Source organism: Cavia porcellus, unplaced genomic scaffold (genome assembly GCF_034190915.1).
Source record: "Cavia porcellus strain 051 isolate PalLab524CR breed Dunkin Hartley unplaced genomic scaffold, mCavPor4.1 scaffold_18, whole genome shotgun sequence".
Taxonomy (NCBI): domain Eukaryota; kingdom Metazoa; phylum Chordata; class Mammalia; order Rodentia; family Caviidae; genus Cavia; species Cavia porcellus.
The window spans coordinates 24,214,220-24,239,028 of NW_026947501.1; the positions used below are offsets into that span (position 1 = coordinate 24,214,220).

Genomic DNA, 24,809 nt, shown 5'->3' on the forward strand with positions numbered 1-24,809 from the left:
GTGGCGTATGCCTATTAATTCCAGCATTTGGGAGGCTGGACAGAAGAATCACTGAGGCCAGCCTGTACTACAAAGCAAGGAAGGGGAAATGAGGAGGGGAAGAGGAAGGGAGGGAAGCAGGATGGACGGAATCCCTTGCTGGAGCTGGATGAGATTTGTCTTACAGTAAATGGAAATCTGTGGGACCTGAAGCAAGGTTACTAGACTCAGTTTCCTTATTTCATCCCCTACCAAACCCAGAATTCCTTGCAGGGAACAAGACCCATTCATCACAGGGAGAGGATAGGCCACAGCAGACTAGAGCTCTATCCCTTGCACACAAGTACCTGCAATCTCTCTATAAACAGAAATGATAGATCTGAGCTCTCTTTGTCCCCTACATTGGCCTGTACTCTAGTCCTGCTCCCATGATTTATCTTGGCTCAGTTAACTCATGCTGCCTTGCCATGGCTACCTGAGAGATGCAAAAACTCAGCCATTAAGTTTAGAGCCTGGCATGGTACACATCTGTAATCCCAGCACTTGGGAGGCTGAGGCAGGAGGACTGCCATGAGTTCAAGGTCAGCCTGGACTACATAGTAGGTTCAAGGCTAGCCTGCACTACCTAGTAAGACTGTCTCAAAAAGACCAAAAAAAGGCTTCTGTGCAACCTTGGCCCATGCATCACCATCTCCATCACATTGGGCACCACTTTACACCACTGTGCAGTAGCAGTTGCTGCTCGTGCTATGACTGCCAGCCTCATCACCACTGTCCAGTCAGTTTGCTGTTATTCTCATGGGTCACATGAGACAGATAAGGAGTTTGATGCTTGCTTCGTGACATACTTGAACAAGCCAAACATAGATGCCTAGGAGTTGTGTAAAGGGATAAACACACTTTCTGGCTATGATCTGTTCCAGAACCCAAAATCACGGATGCTGCTTTGTAGGCATGACTTTGCTAGTGCCATTCAGATCCTAGGGGTAGTTAAGGACACAGCAGGACCTCATAAGGCAACCTACCCCTATGTCATTCAGGAACTGAGACCAACTCTGAATGAACTGGGAATCTCCACTCCAGAAGAGCTGGGCGTTGACAAAGTGTAACCCACAGACAGTGCTACTTGATTGTAAACAATCTCCTAGAAATGCTGATGATAACATATTACTTTATTTGAACTAGTTTTCCTTTATTGAGTACCAAGCCAAGTGATGGTAACCTGAACTTTAATAAATGGGAAATGAGTTTGAACTAGAAAAAAAAAAAAGAAAAAGAAAGAAAGAGGGCCAGGGGTTTAGCTCAGTGGTCTAAGTGCCTGCTTGGCAAACTCGAGGTCGTGAGTTCAATCCCTGCACCAAAAACAAGAAAAGAAAGAAAGAAAGAAAGAAAGACAGACAGACAGACAGACAGACAGACCATCCGTCCTTACCAAGGAAAGCAGCCTAAGCCCAGCTACTTGGGAGGCTGAGACAACCGAACTCATGAATTCAAGGCCTGCCTAGGCAACTTAGCTAGAACCTGTCTTGAAAAAACAAAGTTTTTGTTTCTTTGTTTTATTTTTTGGTTTTTTGAGAAACCAGTGTGAACTTCAGTGAAAATAAAGTGCAGGTTCCCTAGTATTATCCATTACCCTGTCATAAAGTTACAGCTGGCTTACTTGGATTAATCGATTCTGATCTGGACTCTGTCTGCCCATGGTGTATACCAATGACAGCACAGACACACCTTAAAAGGGCATTTCTTATTTTCTTTCTCTTTTTTTTTTTGTTCTTGTTTGTTTCTTCATTGTTTTTTCCAGCTTTTTTCTTGTTGTTCTGTTCTGTTCTGTTCTTGTTTTTATTTCTTTCTTCTCTCTTTCCCTCCTATCTTCCCCAAAGTTTGCATGATCTTCCTTTGACCTCCAGCCTTGCTTATAAGCTCTTCTTCTTTTTCTTCTCCTTCTTCTACTCCTTTTCCTTCTCCTCCTCCTCCGTCTTCTTCTTCTTCCATTTCTCTACTGTTTCTCCCAACTCCATTTAAATTTTTTCCCCTGGGGCTGGGGATTTAGCTCAGTGGCATAAGCACCTGCCTTGCTAGCAGGCGGTCGTGAGTTCGATCCCTGGTACCAATAAAAATGAAAAAGACAAAAAAAAAAAAAAAAATTTAAAAAAAAATTTTTTCCCCTGAGAGTAAAATTGCCATATGGAGGGCTCATTTATGCATGCAATTTTCTGGTTCATTTTTTTGTATTTTAAAGAGAATGAAACAAAACAAACCAATAAAATGAAACAAAACAAAACAATGAGAATGATATTGGATTTCAAAAACAAGACAGTATGAAATCAACAATAGTTACTATACTGTACACTGTTACCCTCCAAACAATTGCTCAGATTACCAGATACAGAGCACTAAGTTGTTTCTTTACTTCAGGTGCTATCATTTCAGAAATTTAAGGTGTGTAACTTCTAATTCCTTTTTGTCTATGTCTCCTGGACTTGTTCTGAGTGGGCTGAAGGTCTGAGATTATATCCTGCTTTTCCATCTTGACATTTTCCTGTGTTTTTCCAAATCAGCTAGTTGCTAAATCCTGAGTGCTTCCTGCACTAGCTACCTGTTCCGCGGTGCCAAGGGACTGAACTAGGCATCTAGGTTCCTCTGATCTGAGGTTCCCAAGGGTGGCAGAGAGGTGCATAACACAGCTCACCGATGCTCCCCTGATGGCAGCAAGTCCTCAAGCAAGTAACTTCTTCTCCTTCGGGCCCATGGCAGAGGGCTCACTAGGCGGGGACCCAGCCCTGACATTGTGGGGCATCAAGGCATCTTTGGTTCATTTTAGATTTTGTTAAGATAACCACAAATATAGTTCAAATGATTAAAGGCAGAAAATTAAGAGTTGCCTCAGTTTGTCATTTTCTAGGCTATGTTTGATGCTATTGTTATTACATTGCTTTAGCCAAAGCAACACAATTGAAAGACATTCTAGAAAGAGATAACAAGGATTACAACTCCATGAACATCAACAGAATTAAACCATCAGGCAAAGTGACATAATTGTTCTAACCAGTTGTTCTTCCTGATATACCAAAACTGAGATTATCTAAAGGTCATAAAAAATAATACTACAGGCCAGTGCCAAAGAACTAGACTAGGCCAAGTAGGCAGCAGCTTCTCATCCCCAATAAATTGAAGAAGTAGGATCATACAACAGACTCATCACCCAAAGCCAGCTACACCAGGAAGCCAACTCTGAGAAGCAGTTATTTCCTAAGAGTTTTAAGTACTAGCAATAAAGCTACTTGCCAAAGGCAATTTATAAACATCAACCAAGGAATTAAACTAAAATATATAAATGTATAGAAAGTGAGCAGACACTTAAGACACAACCCTGCACTTTCAGCTCATCAAAGGCAAACCCTTAGCCTGGTGCGGTGATCCACTCCTGTAACCCCAACACTCAGGAGGCTAAAGCAGGAGGATCATGGAGGGTTCAAGACCAGCCTGGGCTACAAAGTGAGCCAAGGCCAGCCTGAACTACTTAGTAAGACCCTGTCTTAGAAAAAAAAAAAAAAGGCAAACCCATGGGGCAATGAAGTGGAACAATCTGACAAACACCCACCTGGGCTCTCTGAAGTAGTAACAGTAGAAGTAACAATCCAGATGAACGAGGGACTAAAAAAAATCAAATCAGAATAATCTCTCAGATTACTACAGAGATGGTGTCCATAAGGAAAGACATGCTTGGGGACTCTAGAGCAGATACAGAAAACAAAAAATAAAGAAGCTTAGGAAAATGATGGAAACCATAAATGTCCAACACAGGAAAAATATGGAATCCATGAGACAGATTCAAACCAATATCCAGATTAAAAATTCCATTGAGCCAGGGATTTAGCTCAATGTCACAAGTGCCTTCCTGGCAAGCATGAGGTCATGAATTTAATCCCTAGAACAACAACAACAACAAAAATTCCATTGAAAGTATACACAGCACAATGAGCCAATGTGAGAAAAAAATTTCAAATATAGAAGATAGGATTGTGTTTAACAATCATGAAAAGAAAGATTTCTTAAAAACAGCAGCGAACCATAAAAAATCAACCCAGCAGCTGCTAGATAATGCAAAGAATAACAACATAATTTTGATTGGAGTCAATGAAAAAACAGATTGCACAAATGACATAGAAAAAAAAAAAAAAACTACCCACAGAAGTATATAACTAAGGGGCTGGGGATTTAGCTCAGCGGCATAAGCGCCTGCCTTGCAAGCAGGCAGCCATGAGTTCGATCGCTGGTACCGATAAAAAAGGAAAAAGACGGGGCTGGGGATTTAGCTCAGCGGCATAAGTGCCTGCCTTGTAAGCAGACAGTCGTGAGTTCGATCCCTGGTACCGATAAAAAAGGAAAAAGGCCAAAAATAAAATAAAATTTAAAAAAAAAAAAAAGGAAAAAGACAAAAAAAAAATTTAAAAAAAAAAGTATATAACTAAAAAACTCCCAAGCAGGGAAAAAGAATTTGACACATAGGAAAGGCATGTTGAACTCCAATTAGCTATGATCAAAAAAAGAAAAAAAATCGAGTTCGCCTCCCTGGTAAATGGCTGTGGTGTGGAAGACTGCAGCCTTTCCAGGGGGAAAACCACCAGTGTCTCCTGAAATCCACACCATGTTGGAACTTAGGACACTGAGAAACCAAGCAACCAGCTCACCTCCCTGGTAAGCGGCTGTGGTGTGGCAGGCTGCAGCTCCTCCAGGGGGAGAACCACCAGTGTCTCCTGAGATCCGTGCCATGTTGGAATTTAGGGTGCTGGGAAACCAAGCAACCAGCTCGCCTCCCTGCTAAGCAATAGTGAACCTACTGGTGCATGGGCTGAGAGCCAAATATCCCACTTCCCCTGCCCTCTGTTAGCAAATGGGAACCAGAGATCAGAGCATCTCTTGGGAGGTTGGCCATATGCCATATAGCAAATAAGGGGGATTTCCTTCTACCATCTCTTTGAAGGCAAATATTTTTACTACTGTTTTTGCTTTATTCTGGTTAATGGTACTACTCTATTCAATATTCTGTTTTAAAAGTTCTATAATATTCTGTATTTCATTTTATTTTGCTATACTTGATTAAAAGAACAACTATTGTGAAGATAACAAGATATACTGTGATACCTATTACTGTTATCCCGGTAACCTGCTGTGAAGTTCTATACCAATTTTCCTACACTGTTTCAATTGGTTTTGTTCTGTCTTGTTCTGTTGTATTTTACTACCTTCGAAATAATTTTAAAAATCTAAAGTAAGGCATATAACAGTCACGATTCTAGAAATTCAACACAAGCACACTCCTGTAATCCCAGCACTTGGAAGGCTGAGGCAGGCGGATCATTGCAGGTTCAAGACCAGCCTGGGCTACAAAATCAGCCCATGGCCAGCCTGAACTGCATAGTGAAACCTTGTCTCAGAAAGACAAATAAATAAACAAATGCAAGCTGTTGGAGAATAGAAACAAATCATTTATAAAAGAAAGCCCAACAAAATTACAGAGCCTGGGACTGGGGATTTAGCTCAGCGGCATAAGTACCTGCCTGGCAAGTGCTAGGTCATGTGTTCGATCCCTGGTACAAAAAAAAAAAAAAATCACAGAGATTTCTCAACATAAACTCTCAAGTAAAAGGAGCTTGGAGGAAAGTATTTCAAGCCCCAAAAGAAAACAACCTCCACCACACCTGTAATCCCAGCATTTGGGAGGTTGAGGCAAGAGAACTGCTATGAGTTCAAGGCCTGCCTGGGTTACAAGGTGAGTTCAAGACCAGCCTGAACCATACAGTGAAACATTGCCTCAAAAAACAAACAAACCCCACTCCTCCAACCCAGACTGATGTACTCCGTAGAAATGATCTTTCAAAATTGATGGAGAAAGCTGGGTGTGGTGGTGCACACTTATAATTACAGCACTTGGGAAGCTGAAACATGGGGATCACTGCAAATTCAGGATCACCCTGGGCTAGCTAGTGAGTGTAAAGCCAGCCTGAACTGCATAGTGAGACCCTGTTTCAAAAAGACAACAAAAATCGATGGAGAAATAAGATATTGTCACAATGGCAAAGAACACCTGAAGAAATTCATGAACAACAAACCAGTACACCAAAACATTCTGAAGGACATTCTAGAAAGAGATAACAAAGATTACAACTCCATGAACCCCAACAGAATGAAACCATAAGACAAGGCAAACAATTAAACAGAAGGGGAGAAAGGGAGCCAATAACAGGAAAATAACATGAAAAGGATGTCAATATATATCAGTTATAACTTTCAATGTTAAAGGTCTAAGAAAACAGGCTGGCAGAATGGATGAAGAAGCAAGAACCAAAATATGCTACATACAAGAAATAATACACTGCATACAAAAAACATTTAATTCAAAATGAAATTTATAGACTCAAGAGTCAAAGGATGGAAAACAATACTCCATGTGACAGAAACCTAGAAAAAAGCAGGGGTAGCTAATTTATTTACACGTAAAGTGGATTTCAAGCCAAGATTAACTAAGAGAGACAGAAAAATTCACTACACCCTTGTATAGGGAACAATCCAAGAGGAAGAGATAACAATCATAAATATATATTCACCAAATACCAATGCACTCAACTATATAAAACAAATATTACCAGACATGAAAAATGAAATAAGCAGTAACACAATTGTAATGGGAGACTTCAATACCCCACTGTCACAAATAGAAAGATCAACTTGGCTGGGGATTTAGCTCAATGGCATAAGCGCCTGCCTTGCAAGCAGGCAGTCGTGAGTTCAATCCCTGGTACAGATAAAAACGAAAAAAAGACAAAAAAAAAAAAAAAGAAAGATCAACTAGACAAAAAATCAACAATGAAATATTAGAACTGAACCAAACTTTTGAACAAATGTACAAATGTAGATGTCTACAGACTGTTCACTCCAGAATATCAGAATACACATTCTTTTCAGCTGCACACAGGTCATATACTAACTCAAAGAACATGCTTAAGTATATGCAAAGGAACTGAAATTAATCCATGCACATGATCAGACCATAGTGCAATGAAACTGGAAATCAATGATAAAAAACCCACAAGAACTTCATAAACACATGGAAATTAAATAACACTCTCTTGAACACCAATAGAATACAGATGAAATTAAAGAACAAATGAGAGAGCTTCTACAATTAAAGAATAATGCTAGTACAACATATAGAAACTTATGCAACACATTGAAAACAGTCCTATGAAGGAAATTTACAGCAGTGAGTTCTCATATCAGGAAAACAGAGCAAGTTCAAATAAATAACCTAATGTTGAATCTCAGACTTCTAGAAAAAGAAGAGCAAGTCAGGCTGGGGACTTAGCTAGGTGGTATAAGCATCTGCCTGGCAAGTGTAAGGTCATGAGTTCGATCCCCAGTACAAAAAAAAAAAGAAGAAGAAAAAGAAGAGCAAGTCAAACCCAAAGCTCATTAAGAGGGAAGAAATTATATAGATCAGCGCAGAAATTAATGCAATGGAGACTAAGAAAACAATACAAAGACAAAATGAATCAAAGAGTTGGTTCTTTGAAAGATTAAAATTTGGGGCTAGGGATTTAGCTCAGTGGCATAAGCACCTGCCTTGCAAACAGGCAGTCCTGAGTTCAATCCCTGGTACCGAAAAAAAAAAAGAAAGATTAAAATTGACAAACTCTTAGCCAACATTATCAATAAAAAAAAAGAAAGAAAGACTCAAATCCATGGAATTAGGAATGAAAAGGATGAAATCACAACAGATTCTACAGAAATTTATATACTTTTTTGGGGGGGGTACCATGGATCAAACTCACAACCTCACGCTTGCCAGGCAGGTGCTTATGCTGTGGAGCTAAACTCTCAGCCCAGTCCTACAGAAATTCAGAACATTGTCTATACTTATTTCAAGAATTTGTGTTCTAATAAAATGGAAAACACAGAAGAAATGGACAGATTCCTAGAAACATATGAATTACCAAAGATGAACACAACAATTTTAAATAAATCAGTATCAGTCAATGAAATTGAAGATGTAATTAAAAACCTACAAAAGAAAGCCCACACCCTGACAGATTCACTGCTGAATTCTACAAGAAATTTAGAGAAAACTTAATGCTGCTACTTCTCAAACTCTTTAATGAAAATGAATGAGAATCCATACTCCCAAATTCATTCCTAGAAGCGCTACCCTGGGATACCCTAGGATACCAAAATCAGGGAAGGATTCAACCAAGAAAGAAAACTATAGGACAGTCTCCCTAATGAGCATAGATGTAAAAAAAAGATCACACACTGTGACCAAGTAGGATTCATACAAGGGATGCAGGGATGTTCAACATACACAAATCAATAAATGTAATGTACCGCATTAATAGAGTCAAGGACAAAAATCATACTATCATTTCAATAAATGTAGAAAAAGTATATGACAAAATCCAACACCCACTTGTGATAAAAACCTTTTTTTTTTTTTTTGTCTTTTTGAGACACGGTCTCACTCTGCAGTTTAGGCTGGACTTGGGCTCACTTTGTAGCCCAGGCTGGTCTCAAACTTGCCACAATCCACCTGCCTCAGCCTCCCAAGTGCTGGGATTACAGGAGTGCACCACTATGCCCAGCTGTGATAAAAGTCTTATAGAAAATTGGAACAGATGGTCATAATCTCAATCTGATAAAAGTAATCTATGACAAACTAACAGTCAACATCACATTGAATGAACACAAACTGAAAGCTTTCACTCTATAAAGTTGGGAACAAAAAGCTGGGCATGGTGGCTCATGCCTGTAACCCCAGTACTCAGGAGGCTGAGGCCAGGGGATTGCTATGAGTTAAGGGACAGCCTGAGATACAAAGTGAGTTCAAGGTCGGCCTGCACTGCATAGTGAGATCTTGTTTTTAAAAGACAATAAATAAATAAATAAAATCAGGAAGAAGAAAAGGATGTCCCTTCTCACCATTCTTATTTAATACAGTTCTTGAAACTTTAACCAGAGCAATTAAACAACAACAACAAAAAAAAAGAAATAAAAGGGATAAGGATAGGAAAAGAAGAGGTTAAATTATTATTACCTGCAGATGACATGATACTCTACACAGAAGATCCCAAAAACTACATCAAAAAACTTCTAGATTTAATAAATAAATTCAGTAAGCTAGCTGGATACAAATCTAATACTAAAAAATCAATAGTCTTTCTGTATACTAATAACAACATACACAAAGAGAGAGAAATCAATAACAACATACACAGAGAGAGAAATCAGGGGGGAAAACTTTTCAAAATAGCATTCAAAAAAAAAAAAAAAGGAAGAAGAAGAAGAAGAGGAGGAGGAGGAGGAGGAGGAAGAAGAAGGAGAAGAAGAAGAGGAGGAAGAGGAGGAGGAAGAAGGAGAAGAAGAAGAGGAGGAGGAGGAGGAGGAGGAGGAGGACGACGACGACGACGACGACGACGACGACAAGGACAATGATGACAACGATGACGACAACGTTATCCCAACCTTCCCATGACCCAGCAGCAGTCATGAGCTGAGAAGAAAAACAAAAAGTCAGGGGGCTGGGGATTTAGCTCAGCGGCATAAGCACCTGCCTTGCAAGCAGGCGGTCGTGAGTTGGATCCCTGGTACCGATAAAAATGAAAAAGACAAAAAAAAAAAAAAAAAAAAAACAAAAAGTCAGCCCACCCCTCCCATGAGCCAGAAGCAGCCATGCTTGTGGGCCAGGAAGAGAACCCAGAAGCCAGCCTGTTCTTCCTGTGAGCCAGTGGCACCATGCTCATGGGCTAGGAAGAAAACCAAAAGTCAGCCCACCCTTCCCATGAGCCAGCTGGTACATGGGGTGGGAGACAAGAAGAACTTTTCTTGTCCCCTCATCTCCTGGTAGGTAACCAGCTGATTCAGCAGAACACAGTCTGGGATGTTAACAGCTGAGGTACAAAAACTACTTAATGCTTGTATTGACTGACTGACTTTGCAGGCCTTAAGCCAATAGTTCGAGCATCTGCTTAAAGGTTAACAATATGCAATATAGCAACTATGGGGGATTTCTTTCCATCTTGTTTCTGAAATCCAACATTGTTCTCAATGTTTTACTTTGTTCTGTTTTACTGTTTTGTTTTATTCCCTTCAAAAGAAAAAATTAAATACCTGGAACTCAATCTAATGAAAGAAATAAAAGACCTCTACATTGAAAACTACAGTACTCTGGGGGCTGGGGATTTAGCTCAGTGGCATAAGCGCCTGCCTTGAAAGCAGGCAGTTGTGAGTTCGATCCCTGGTACCAATAAAAATTAAAAAGCCAGGGGTTAGGGGTTTAGCTCAGCGGCATAAGCGCCTGCCTTGAAAGCAGGCAGTCGTGAGTTCGATCCCTGGTACCAATAAAAAGAAAAAAGACAAAAAAAAAAAAAAAAGAAAAGAAAGAAAGAAAACTACAGTACTCTGAAAAAGGAGATTGAAGAGGATATTAGAAAATGGAAAGATATCCCCTGTTCTTCAGTAGGATGAACCAATACAGTGAAAATGAACACATTTCCAAAATTGTTATACAGATTTAATGCAATCCTGATCAAAATTCCAATAATATGTCGCACAGAATTAGAGAAAACAATCCTAAAATTCATTTGGTACCAGAAGAGATCTAGAATAGCAAAGGTAATTCTGGCAACAAAGGCAAGGTAGGGGGAATCACAATCCCAAACCTGCAGTTATACTATAAGGCTACTATGGCAAAAACATCATAGTACTGTCAACAAAAACAGACCCTAGGATCAAAAGAACAGTTTAGAAGGTGCAGACACAACTCCATAAACACTTAGCAACCTTATCTTAACAAAAGAACCAGTACCTGCCCGGCAAGCACAAGGTTGTGAGTTCAATCCCTGGTACAAAAAAAAGAGAGAGAGAGCCAAACACATTCACTGGAAGAAAGCCTCTTTAATCAATGGTGCTGGAAAAATTGACTTTCTACATGCCAAAGATTAAACCTACACCAATACTTTCATCATGTACTAAACTAAAATCAAAATGACTCAAATATCTAAACATTAAAACAGAAACATTAAGTCTGCTGGAAAATAGAATACATAAAACTCTTGAGGACACTTATATAGCTCTTGAGGACACTTTTATGAACAAAATCCAGATTGCACAAAAAAAATCACAAATAATCAAGAGCTAGGATCTCATTTCATTAAAAAGCTTTTGCGAGGTTGAGGCAGGAGGACCATGCATGGCAAGTTCAAAACCTGACTGGGTTACAAAGTTAACTCAAAGCCATCCTAAAACAGCACGGCAAGACCCTGTCTCAAAAAGACCAAAAAAATAAAGAAAAAAAGAAAAAAAACTTTTGCATAGCAAGAGGAACCACCAATAGAGTAAAGAGACAACTCACAGAGCGGGTAAAAACTTTTTGACAGCTGTTCCTCAAAGGACTAATACATAGAATATAAAAGAACTCAAAAAAATCAGACCTCAAAATTCAAAGACCCAATTCAAAAATGGGCATCTAAAATGAATAAACACTTCTTACATATATATGAAAAATATTCAATATCACTGGTCATTCAAAAGATACAAATTAAAACAACACTGAGATTCCACGTAGCTCCAGAAAGAATGGCTCTTATCAAGAAATAAACCAAGGGACTGGGGATCTAGCTTAGTGGCATAAGCACCTACCTAGCAGGACCTACCGTGAGGTTCTGAGTTCAATTCCCAGCACCAAAAAAAAAGGAGAAGAAGAAGAAGAAGAAATCAACCAATAACAAATGCTAGAGGGGCTTGGAGAAAAAGGAACCCTTTTCCACTGTTGGTGGGACTATAAACTGGTAAAACTACTGTAAAAATCTGTATGGCGATTCCTCAAAAAACTAGGATTGGAGGTCCCATTTGACCCATCTATTCTTCTTCTGGATATCTTCCCAAAAGAATTAAAAGCATTATACTACAGCAATACATGCACACTCATGTTTACAGTAGCAGCTTGTAATAGCTGTCTTGGAAACAGCCCAAATGCCCATCAACAGATGAATGGATGAAGATGTAGGTTTTTTATAAGGAAGTACTACTCTGCAACAAAGAAGAGTAAGATTCAGATATTTCTAGCTAAATGGATGCACCTTACTCTTAAGTGAGCCATACTCTTAAGTGAAATAAATCAGACACACACATGTAAATACCACATTGTTTCTCTGGTTTGAGAAACCAAAAGTGTAAATAAGGACCAAAATGTGTAACAGATATTGTGAAACAGGAATAAAATGTTCAAATGGGAAAGGAAATTAGGAAAGGGGAAGGAGAAAGGAAGGAATGAAAAAGAAAAAAATTAGAAAAGGAAAACATGATAATAAAGCTTTTGTAAATAAGAAGGAGAAGGGGTGTTGAAGAAGAGTAGGCGAATGGGAAAATAAGAGAATCAAATTAGCTGTGTGTGGTAGCACACACTTGTAATCCCAGCACTTTGGAGGCTGAGGTAGGAGGATTGCTGAGTTTGAGGGTAGCCTGGGCTATATAGTGAGTTCAAGGCCACCCTTAACTACAGAATGAGATCCTTTCTCAAAAAAAACAAAAACAAAACAAAAATCAAGTTATATCATGGACAGATACAAAGTTCCTATGATAAATATGATCATTATGTATATCAAAAATGTGCCATGAGCTGGGCATGGTGGCTCATGTCTGTAATCCCAGGGAGGCTGAGGCAGGAGGATCATTGCGAGTTCTAGACCAGTCTGAGCTAGAAAGTGAGCTCAAGGCCAGCCTGAATTGCATAGAAACCCTGTCTCAAAAAAAAAAAAAAAAAGTGCCAATAAACTTAATTGATTAAAAAGCTAATTAAGGAACTGGGGATATAGGGGAATATACTCAGTGGCATAATCACCTGCCTGGCAAACATAAGGTCCTGAGTTCAATTCCTGGTACAAAAAAAAGGTAGTTAATTAATTTAAAAGGTGTAGGGCCAACTGTGACGACACACACCTATAATCCTAGTTTGGGAGGCAGGAGTACTGCCATGAATTTGAGGCCAGTATGGGCTACACAAAAATACGAGGCCAGCCTAGACTATATAGAGAGATGCTGTTTCAAAAAAAGAGGGTTATGCAGTATAAAGGTTCTGAGTTCAAACTCTAGTGGCTCAAAAGGTTGGAGGTACTCCCAGATTTCTAATGCATGTAACAACAAGGGGACGCTAGTAAAACACATGGAGGCTGGATAAAGTAAGACAAATGATGGGGCATTCTGGTATACACAGGTATTTCCCATTTCAAATGCAAGCAAATCTTTCTCTTTTTTGTCTCGATATTCATCAAGTTACAGAACTCTCCAATTTTTTCATATAAATACTAACACTAGTACAATAGCCATAAACATTATTCTGCTCATCTGTATTTCTATGAATAGATTTTTTTTTTTTTTTTGAGACAGGGTCCTGCCATTTAGTTTAGCCTGGCCTTAAACACACTATGGAGCCCAAGCTGGCCTGCCTTGGAACTCACAACAATCCTGCCTCAGCCTCCTGAGTGCTAGGATTATAGGCATACACCACCATGCCCAGCTCTCTTGATAGATTTTTTCTTAACAGATTTTAAAGACTATTCCATATGAATGTATGCAGAGGTGTATCTGCATCGTTCTTTTGGTTTGGTTTGGTATTGTTATTCGTTTTTTCAGTACTGGGAATCAAACTCAGGACCTTGTGCTTACCAGGCAGGCCCACTGAGCTATATCCCTGGCTCCTATCATTCTTTTGAATAGCTAAATAATATGGTAATACCCACTATAAGTTACTCAACTGCTCTGGGTTTGTTTTGTCTTGTTTTGGTGGTGCTGAGGATCAAACTCAGGGTCTTGTGTGCACGTATGCCAGGCAAGCATACTATACACCTAGCACCTAAGACTTTTTAGGGGGTGAAGAGTTGGGGAGTGGGGTGGTTTTGAAACAGGATCTTGCTATGTGGCCCATAGTAGTACTTTCCACCTCAGCCTCCTGGGTGCAGGGATTACATGCATGTGTACCATGACTTGTTACCATAAGACATATTTTTTAAATAAAATTTATTTGCACATCAATTTTGCATTTTGTCCTCCTCAACAAAAATGTTCAAGTATCACTTTATTTATATTTTCCAAGAAACTATAAATTATTTTATGATTCTTACTTTAGTTTACGTTTAACAGCATTTCACCTCAACTCATTCCTACCAGGTTGTATAGCTTTGCTAGCCTCACAAAAAAGTCCTCAAGAGTATGATCAAGGAAAAAACTCCACACTGTCTTCTGAATACTATGGTCACCCCTTTTCTCTGTTATCCTTAACAAAAGGCAGACCTTTTCTTCTCAGTGTCTTTGGGGTTGCTAACTGATTGCTTTATTTTGTGGGAGGGAACATAGAGAGGCAGAAGCAGAGCTCCCCTGATGCAGGAGGGTTCATCAAATACCAGTTCTGCTATTTTTCAATATAACAGAGGTAAAACCACTTATTTCTTGCACAGGTGAAATCACAACTTGGAATGAAAAATTCTATTTGAGAAGAATAAAGTACTGTCTCTGTTGAACAAGCAGTGCTTGAGAAAATCAAGAAATGCTTAGAGAACCAATAAAGGACAAGAAAATATCTGAGAAGTTAGGGCTGGGGATTCAGCTCAGTGGCATAAGCGCCTGCCTTGCAAGCACACGGTCGTGAGTTCGATCCCTGGTACCGATTAAAAAAAAAAAAGAAAATATCTGAGAAGTTGACAAAAGAAAGGATATCCCTAGTAGAGGCAACAGCGTATATGAAGGGCAAAAACTGTACAAAGCCACAATGCAACAAAATAGATACTAAGAAGAAGATAAAAATGTAGATTAGTCAACAATTGTTTACTGACTGCCTCTACATACTGGGCACTGAAAATACAACATGAACAAGAAAAGCTTTGCCCTTATTGAGTTTATAATCTACTACAAAAGTGCCCAACATGGTGGTGCACACCTGTAATCCCAGCACTTGGGAGGCTCTGAGGCAGGAGGGGGATAGTGGCCAGCCTGAACTGTATAGGAAGACACTGTTTCAAAAAAAAAATTACTAAAATCTACTAGATAAGAAAAGACAGACAAGGGGCTGGGGATTTAGCTCAGCGGCATAAGCACCTGCCTTGTAAGCAGGCAGTCGTGAGTTCGATCCCTGGTACCGATAAAAACGAAAAAGACAAAAAAAAAAAAAAAAAGAAAGAAAGAAAGAAAAGAAAAGACAGACAAATAGCATTGAGTGGTCTACATTGAAGAAAGTAGGGTACTAAGAAAATTGTTTTAAATAAGATCTCTGAGAAGAGACAATGCAGAGCTGGAGATTTAGCCCAGTGGCGTAAGCACCTGCTTGGCAAACGCAAGGTCCTAAGTTCGATCCAGGGTACCACAAAAAAAAAAAAAAAAAGACAATGCTTACTTTACACTTCAAAGGCAAAGACTAGTTAATGAGATGAAAAAGAGGGTAGAATAATCCAGGTGGAGACCAAATGGTATTGCAAAGGTCCTGAGGTCCCAGAGAGCTAGAAAAGAGGTCAAGGAACTTTGAGCAAGTGAGGGTACTTGCAACAGGAAAGAAGTGTGGGTGGAATGACATTGTAAAAATATACAGGAATATAGACCCCCAATTTGATCAAATTATGTAAGATTCTACTCCCATATGAGACATTTAAACTTGGTTATGGCCAAGGATTTAGCTTATCAGCATAAGCAACTGTCTGGCAAGCACGAGGATCTGACCTCAATCCCCAGTACCAAAATAAATAAATAAACTTGTTATGTAGGTAAAATGGATTCGAGAGGATTTTTAAAGGAGAAAGATGAGATCAAATTGTTTACAGAAGATGAATGGAAGCAGAGTAGAATTTGGCCACAAAGGGGAGTAAGGACAGCTTGGAAACTAGATGAGGAAGGCCTATGATAGGACAGGATCAATATATACACGATGAGAAGAACCCCAGAAGCAAATGTGAAGTCCTAACTGCTTTCTCAGTCCAAAGCCTCCTGTACCTGTACATCCCAAAGGTACTGACTGTAACAAGAATATTAAGGCCCCCAACCTCATCTGAGCTCTCTGATTCTTCTGTGGCAACAAGGAGATGGGTATCAGTCTCTACTGCACAACGGGCAACAGACAAAGCTCTTAGGGTCTTAGGATCTAAATAAAGGATTCAAGTCCCATTCCTAATCCTTGGGAAGAGAGGAGTGCGGCACAAACCTCAAGTTAAGAGTTTTTCCAGATTTGATATGTAGGTGATTGGAGTCAAAATTACCTGCAATGACCTACAGTTTCCTAACCACTATTCCATATCTACTAAATTAAAATATCTTTGTCAGAAAATCTCTATTTTTAACAAATATCCAGCTCCCATCCTAACCCCATAGGTAATCTCAAGAGATTAAAGCTTCAAAACCATAGATCTAGAATTAGGCAACTGAAGGAAGGCTCATTGGCAATGTCAAAATCAGGGATTATGTAGAATCAAGAAGTCAAACTGAGCATGAAGTGAGTAATGCAAGAAAATGTGTGAGCAGAAAATGGAATCTGAAGGTTCCCAAGCAGAAAAGGCAGGACAGGACAGTCCAGAGCTTAAGAGTGCAGAGGCAGTAAGCAAGGACAAGGGAGTACACTTGGGGAAATCACTAACAATAGTCATGATGGCTCACCCTCTTAGGTTGGTTTTGTTTTCCAAGCAAAGCCTAGAAGAAAAGTATAGGTGTCTCATCTTATAAAGGCTACATGGCCAGTCATAGACTGTCCAGTTTGTGCGTAAAATTATTCCATCCAGCCTTTAAAAGAGAACATACTTCTCTTTAGTACTACTTATATTCTCATGACTCCCCCTCAGCCTACAGGAGAGCTCCAACTCCAGACTATATGGAAAAACATAAAGAATGCCTCTGAAAGCTAACACTACCCATGACTTGGTATCTTAAAGCCCAATAATCCTGCCATAAACTCAAGGACCATTTTAGATCAGAAAGCTTGAGGCCACTCCCTTAGACCCCACCATCTATGCACATCCAACCAGACTTGTAATACTTCTTACTATGTCTCACTGAAACCTATCTATAGTCTAGACTATCACATCTCTCCAAAAATTCATGGAGAAATCCCAGATTTGGGCTCAACAAAATCCTGAATTCTGAGGCTGCTGAAGCCAGCTCGAATGCCTGGTTTAGTGAGAAGAGGAATCCTTAAGAGTACTCATTCCCTCCTCCCTATGTGAAAGGGGCTCCAAGACTGCTACAGGCTTCTGTGTAGAAAATGTGTTTCCAAAATAAGGTAGTTGAAGGGTGGGGATTTAGCTCAGCAGCAAAGCGCCTGACTGGCAATGGCAAAGTCCTAAGTTTGATCAGAGAGAGAGAAAGAGAAAGAGAGAGAGAGAGAGAGAGAGAGAGAGAGAGAGAGAGAGAGAGAGAAAGGGAGGGAGGGGGTGAGAAGGGAAGAAGCTGGTTCAATCTAGTATCTTTAAAAGTGTTTTTCACAGTAGATACAGAAGAAGGGAAAGATAAGAATTTCTGAGGATATAATTCTAAAGTAAATAGAACATAATAGTACAAATAAAAGATAATTTCATTCAAACCCTTGTATGTCAGCTACCTGACGTTTCTATAATCCAAAAGCTAGTTCCAAACTAAAGAGGGAAGAATGCTACAGGATAATTAAAGTAACCCCCAAGATTACATTTACTCTAATACTGGACATCTCCCTCTGTCCTTTCTTACATTCTACCTACTATCCTGCTTCTCTAAGGGTTTTGTTTTTTTTGTTTTTGGTTAGTTTGCTTTGTTTGGTTGGGGTTTGGGGAAGTGTTTTTATTTTTTGTTTTGTTTATGAGACAGGATCTCACTATGTAGCCCAGGCTGACCTCTACCTCACAGTTATCCTCCTGCCTCAGTCTCTCAGGTGCTGGGACTACTCACCGATCCTCTAGATTTCTGGCCTAGTGATTCAGCTTCCTGTTTTAGCTTTGCCTCACCTTACCCTCAGGCCTTTTGCTTCCTAGTTTGCTTTTTATTTTATTTTATTTTATTTTATTAGTACATGTGGGGAATTGATATACATACATAACCATCTTAATCCTTTTTACTTCTTCCTCTGCCCTCCCTTGTTCCCGGAAGCTCTTAATATTTCATTCCACTCTTAAGTTATTTTGTCTGCAGCCCCCTGAGTAAACAATCTGCCTACCCTGATCAGCCACCTGGATCCTCAGCATATGTGCTCCCATCTTAGGAAAGTCCCCTGTCAGGCTTACTCTAGGTTTCACAAATATGATTCAGACTCAAGTTGGCTCATCTCAAGCATGTTAGACAGTTCATGTCTGCAAACACTTAACTCTCCAATGGGGACCAAATAAGGAAAACACTAATAAACCAAGAGCCAAATTATAGCTGCAAGAGATTATCAACAAATATGCAAATAAACCAGAAAAATATCAGACAGTGATTAAGTGTTAGATAAAATAAGATAATGGGATTTAGCTCAGTGGCCTAAGTGCCTGCCTCATAAGCGCAAGGTCTTGAGATTGATCCCTGGTACCCCGCCCCCAAAAAAGAAAAGAAAATAGGGCAGAAAGTATATGGGTGGCTATTTCAGGATCATTAGACAGTCAGAGACAGTCTGAGGTGATTACACTTACTGGCCCTTCAAAAATCAAAGAAAAACCAGACATAGTGGCACATGTATATATACAATCCCAACCACTTGGGAGGCTGAGGCAGGAGGATTAAAAGTTCAAAGCTATTCTAAGAAACTTGACATTCTATCTCAAAATAAATTAAAAGGGCTAGGGATACAGCACAGTAGTAGAACACTTGCCTAGCATATGTGACTGAGACTTTGGTTTCAAGTACCAGCAAAACTACTACAAGAAAGAGAGAAGGAGAGGGAGACAGGAGGGCAGGGTAGGAGAAAGGGAGACCAAAAAAAGCATTCTAAGCATGATAAAATGTGCAAAGGCTCAATGAAAGTATCACTGCAGTATTCTTAAGCAAAGGAATGACATCATGATCATTCTTATATTTCAGAAAGACCACTCTAGCTGCAACGTGGGAAACGGAATGGAGGTGAGACGGGATGAAATCAAGTTTGGAGGCAAAGACAAGAGTGGGTTATATAGACTAAGATGAAGAAAATAACATTCCTGCAGTACACAGTAGGTGTCAACCTATTCTTCTAAGCATTCTATATCTATTGATTTATCTAATGCTCAAAAATATTCTTTTTGGGTTGGGATATAGCTCATTAGCATAGTGCTTACCTGGCAAGTGCAAGGTTTTGAGTTTGATTCCTAGTACCAAAAACAAACAAAAACAATCTCTTATTTTCAATTAGGAAACTAAGCTATAAGGTAGTATTAATGAAGACATAAAGTGGTTAAACTGAAGGAGGTAGGGAAGACAAGTCCTAACAACTGACTGGCTGTTAGATATGGAAAGGGTAGAACTTCTAATCATTACTAGGTTTTGAATTTTAGCCATTACATACTGCTTATAATGCATATGATAAGACACAGGAGAAGGAGCAAATGCGAAAAACCAAGGGACTCTGTTTTGCCAAGAATATAAAACATCCAGTAGGGCTGGCCATCTATGCAGTTCCATATTCTGGTTTGAAGAAAGATCTGGGCTGAATATATGGGAATCAGCCATGTGTAGATGGTAAATAACTGAAGCTTAAGAGGTCCAGATCTCACAAGGAATTATGAAGAAAAGAATGTAGGCAAGAGGCCTCAACATTCAAATTACAAAAGAAGGTGTCATTTATAGGTGTTGTCCAATGACAGAGAACTTATCTAGCAAGCACGAAGCCTGAGTTTCAATCCCCAGAATTGAAAAAATAAAATAAGTCATTTATAATGACAAAAAACTAGGACTTAATTATCTCTGAATAGGCAAACAGCTAAATAAAACACTGTATTATCCATTCTGTGGAATACTATACAGTACCAAAAAGAATGAGATGTGTCTTTATGTACCAACACAGAATGCTGTCAAGGCAGATCTATTTCCCCCTTCCAGTACTTGGGATCCAATTCAAGGCCTTCACACTGAGCTACAGTCCCAGCCTGTATTTTTTTAATCTTGAGTCCGACTGTGTTGGGATTATAGGTATGCATTACCACACCCTAATTTCAAGGAATTTTATTGTTGTTAGTTTTTTATATATATATATAGGGTCTCACTATGTAATTCAGGCTTGCCTTGGATTTACTGTGAAGCCCAGGCTGGCCTCAAATTTAAGGCAATCCTCCTGCCTCAGCCTCCCAAGTTCTGGGACTATAGGCATGCACCATTATACCCCCAAAGGCACATTTTTGAAACAAAGAAAGTACCAGGATAATAAATAAAATGTGATCCCAGGCTAGGATGTAGTTCAGACATAGAGTGCTTGCCTAGAAAACCCAAGGCCCTGAGATAGATCTAAATTCCCACCAACTAAGGAATGGATAAAAAGGGATTTAAAAAAAAAGAGAGAGATGTGGTATTTTTATACAATGGAGTACTACTCAGCCATAAAGAATAATATGCTTGAGACCTTTATAGGTAAATGGATGCAACTGAGATCACATTCACTAGTAAAATCAATCAGACCTGCATGTAAAAACATCATATTGTCTCACTAGTGTGAGAAGATGAAATTACATATACAAAAAGATAGTTAAGGTAGTTATTATACTACTGATTTTTCAGAGTTCACTGAACAGAAAGGTTTGTGCTAGTATTGTTAAGATAATTAAGATATCTTGTACTGAGTAACTGATTTGAAGATTACAATACACACCGTATATACCAATGTTACCCCCTAATTATTATTTTAAAATTTTTCTCTTTAAAATAAAATGGATTTGAAGGCCCAGGATTTAGCTCATCGGCATAAGCACCTGCTTGGCAAGCTCAAGGTTGTGAGTTTGATCCCTGATACCAAAAAATTAAAAAACAATAAAATAAAATAAAATAGATTTTAAAAGAAAAAGCGTGATTCCATTTATGTAAATAAGACAAAAAGTGACACTTTAAATTTTTTCTGGGTTCTTCACATACATGTAAACATACAGAAAGAAAAACCTTGGGGCTGGGGATTTAGCTCAGCAGCATAAGCGCCTGCCTGGCAAGCACCAGGTCCTGAGATCAATCCCTGGTTCCGAAAAAAAAAAAAAGAAAAGAAAACCCTTGAAATACATACCAAATCACTAACATGTTACCTCTAGGGAACACAGAAATAACTGAAGTGGGGTAGGGGCAGTAGGTGCACAAAATATTTATAATCTTGATTTTTTTAAAAATTGTATTTGCTATACATTCTGTAAATTACAGTTCTCTGTGTGTATGTGTATGTGTGCTGTATTGTGGTACTGAAGAACAAACTTAGAACCTCCCAAGTGCTAGGCAAGTACTCTACCACTGAACTACACCCCCAGTTCCTAAAAGTAATTACAGAGAAAAAATTCTCTGTAAATTAAAAAGTACTAGCCAGACGTGCTGATGGGTCTGTAATGCCAGCACTCAGTGGGGCTGAAGCAAGAGGATTACCATGAGTTTGAAACCAGCCTGGACTGTATAGTGAGACTCTGTCTCAAAAACAAACAAACAAAAAAAAATAGGTAAAGAGGCAGCCTACAAAGAACATCTTTTGTTTCAGACACTAAACCTTCTCTGTCCCTCCCACTAACACTGGCCTTGACGTTCACTGGCTTGTTATTAGCCCCCATCTGAAAATGTTAATACTGACCCTGTTAATTCCACACTTTATTCTGAATCCTTGGCTGTAGACTTATCAATCCCCCAACTGTGGTCACAGGCTCAGAAGGGAAGATCAGACACCAAAAGTCATCAATACAGGAGAAATGAATATAGATGCCATTTCCAAAGAGAAAGATCTCGTGGTCTTGTTAGCCAGAAAAAGTCTCAAAAGGGGAAAGATATTTGAAGATCTAGAATCCCAGGGAATGTGGCTAGGAGACAGATAAAGCCATAGGTGACCAGTAATGAACTGAAGAATGACATAGTTCCATTTGTAAATATTCCAGATGGAATCTAGTGGAAATCAGGTTTACAGCAAAAAAAAGCACAACTGTTTTTTGTGAAGAGCCTAGTTGAGGATAGTACCTAGAAGAGGTGAGTCACTTCACAAAGCAGGAATCCTAGGAGACACATTGTCAAGGTTTAGTAGCTAGCACAACATCAAGAAACTAAAGATTTGAAAAAAGAAGTAAATATACAAATAAGGAGAGAAGCTGAAATAAAGCCTTTCTTCAGCAAACTCAGGGTAGAGAGAATATAATCAGCTCTCTGGTGACTATGCTCTTAACTTTAAACTGTCTATGGATGAAACCCAATGTCTTTGGCCATGTTTCCTGGTTACCCAAAGAAATGACACTGCCCAGGCCTTATGCAACAGCTGAATCACCATCAATTAGTCTGTATCACAGCCTGCTGAGCCTCACACCTCTTACAGTCACATACCAGACAACCCTGAAAGAAAAAGGAGTTAAAAAAAAAAAAACCCGGTGTGAGCTGTCAAAGTCCTCTCAGGACCTGACCTCGCCCTTTGGGGTAAGTTTCATTCAAAACTGAAAGGACTGAAGGGCTGGGGAAATCCAAAGATCAACAGAGCCAGGAACAGGTGGTTCCCACCAGAAAAGGGTCCCAGGCTAGAACTCAAAACAGAAACCAGACCACTGATAAGGTATGGTTTATGATGTCTGTCTCCCAAGCCTTCAGATGCCATCTTTATGTTTACTAATATTTACAACAGGCCATAACAACACTTACCAATTCCTAAACAATATATATCTAATTCTCTGAGTGCTTAAGCAATTTCTGATTTTATTAAGTTTTAGAGCTTTGGGTAGCTCCAATAACTGGGATACCAGGAAAATTGTAAATTCTTCAATCCTTGAAATAGACCACATTTTAATTGTAATAAGTATTATCATCTCATCTTCCTTTTTCATCTCCTCATGAATGCTTGGCAAAATTCCTATCTCACTAAAAAAAACTTCCAAGTTATTTACAATAGCCTTCTCATGTCACTGAAACAATATTAACATAATAAAAGTTAGTTTATCAAAGGAGTCAGGTTATTTGCCTGAAGATCATTTATAACTAGCTATATGACTTTGGGTAAGTCACTTTACTTTTCAGTTTCAGTTTCTTCACCTAAAAAGTAAGGAGGGTGGAAACAGAAGGGAAGCAAAAAATATCCCTGAACTGAGAATAGATTTAAGTTATTAAGTGGAATGGCTGAGCAAGTTCCCAAATGGGTTATTTTGATTGTTTTGTCTTTTTGAAGACAGGGTTTCACTATGCAGTTCAGGCTGGCCTTGAACTCAAATTGTAGTCCAGGCAGGCCTCAAACTCCCAGAAATCCTCCTACCTCAGCCTACTGAGTACTGGGATTATAGGAATGCACCACCACACTCAGCCCAGAAAGGTTACTTTAAAAGACATATACTTAGGAGCTGGGGGTTTAACTCAGTGGCATAAGCGCCTGCCTTGCAGGTGTGTGGTCGTGAGTTCAATCCCTGGTACCGATAAAAAAGAAAAAGAAAAAAAAAAAAAATATATATATATATATACCTTACTATACTATGGTGAAACTCTAGCCATAAATGAAAAATTCACACATGTCCAGAGAATAAATTATTACTTACAAAAGGGAAAAGAGTACAATTGGGATTAGACATCTTAGCTTAAGCACCAGAAACTCAAGACAGTGGAAAGCACTTATTTCTATAGAGTAGGACTAGTATTAAAAACATTAAACCCAATTGATCCAGCCATGATGGACCAAACCTGTAATCACAGCACTCAGAAAGCTGAGGCAGGATGATCACCTCAAGTTCAAGGCCATCCTGAATTACATGGTAAGACCCTGACTCAAAAACAAACAAACAAATGCTAAACAAAATCAAGATTTCATTCATACATGAAAAAAAATTTTTTAAATGGACTAAGGAGATAAAGTAGGAGGATCATGAATCCAGGCCTGTCTAGATTACAAAACGAGACCCTGTCTCAAAAAATAAAAAGTACCCAGCACTCAGGAGGCCAAGGCAGGAGGACTACATGTAGCCAGCCTGAGCTACATGGTGAGTTAAAGGCCAGCCTGGATTACCTAATGAGATCCTGCCTCAAAAAACTAAAAATAAAAAAATAAAAATCATATATATATATATATATATATATATATATATATATATCCAATTTCCCAAAACAAATGTAAATATCATGTAGTACAAACATGTATCTATTAAAAATAATAAAATAGGGCCAACGATATAGTTCAGCAGCACAAGCACCTGCCTAGCAAGTATGAGGTTGTAAGTTTGATTCCCCAGTACCCAAAAAATAAATAATAAAAAAATAAAAATTGGACACAGAAGATACATGTGCACCCTCACATTTATTTAAATACTATTCACAATAATCAAAAAATGGAAACAATCTAAGCATCTATCAACTAATGAAAGGATAAAATATATATCATATATACAATGGAATACTAATGTTATTAAAAAGAATTAAATTATTTTAAATCTTTTTAAAAATCCTGTCTTTTGCAACAGTACAAACAGAACCAGAGATCATTATGCTAAATGAAATAAGCCCAGAAACATAAAGACAAGTACTGCATGAAGTCACTCATATGTGGAAATGAAAAATAAAAAAAGTTGATCTCATGGATGCAGAAAACAGAATGATTATCAGAGGCCAGGATTAGCAAGATGAGTACTATATGGAGAAAGGCTGGTAAACCAGTACCGAATTATAGTAGCTAGACAGAAGTGGTAAGTTCTGCCAAAACC

At 38.9% G+C, this 24,809-nt stretch overlaps 1 long non-coding RNA gene across 50 annotated transcripts in view; it reads right to left on the minus strand.

The window, feature by feature from the left end:
* The window catches only part of LOC106027528 (uncharacterized), a 70,326-nt gene that overhangs the window by 30,315 nt on the left and 15,202 nt on the right, over nt 1-24,809 (minus strand). For 5 of the 50 annotated variants that reach the window (XR_010040643.1, XR_010040641.1, XR_010040634.1 and 2 more), the window contains 2 exons: nt 3,581-3,633; nt 1,708-2,080 (listed from right to left, as the gene is read on the minus strand). The exons of 39 other annotated variants lie outside the window; for them this stretch is intronic. This is a non-coding gene — a long non-coding RNA (uncharacterized LOC106027528). The remainder of the gene's footprint in view (nt 1-1,707; nt 2,081-3,580; nt 3,634-24,809) is intronic. 6 more of the 50 variants (XR_010040647.1, XR_010040651.1, XR_010040640.1 and 3 more) reach the window with 2 other exon arrangements.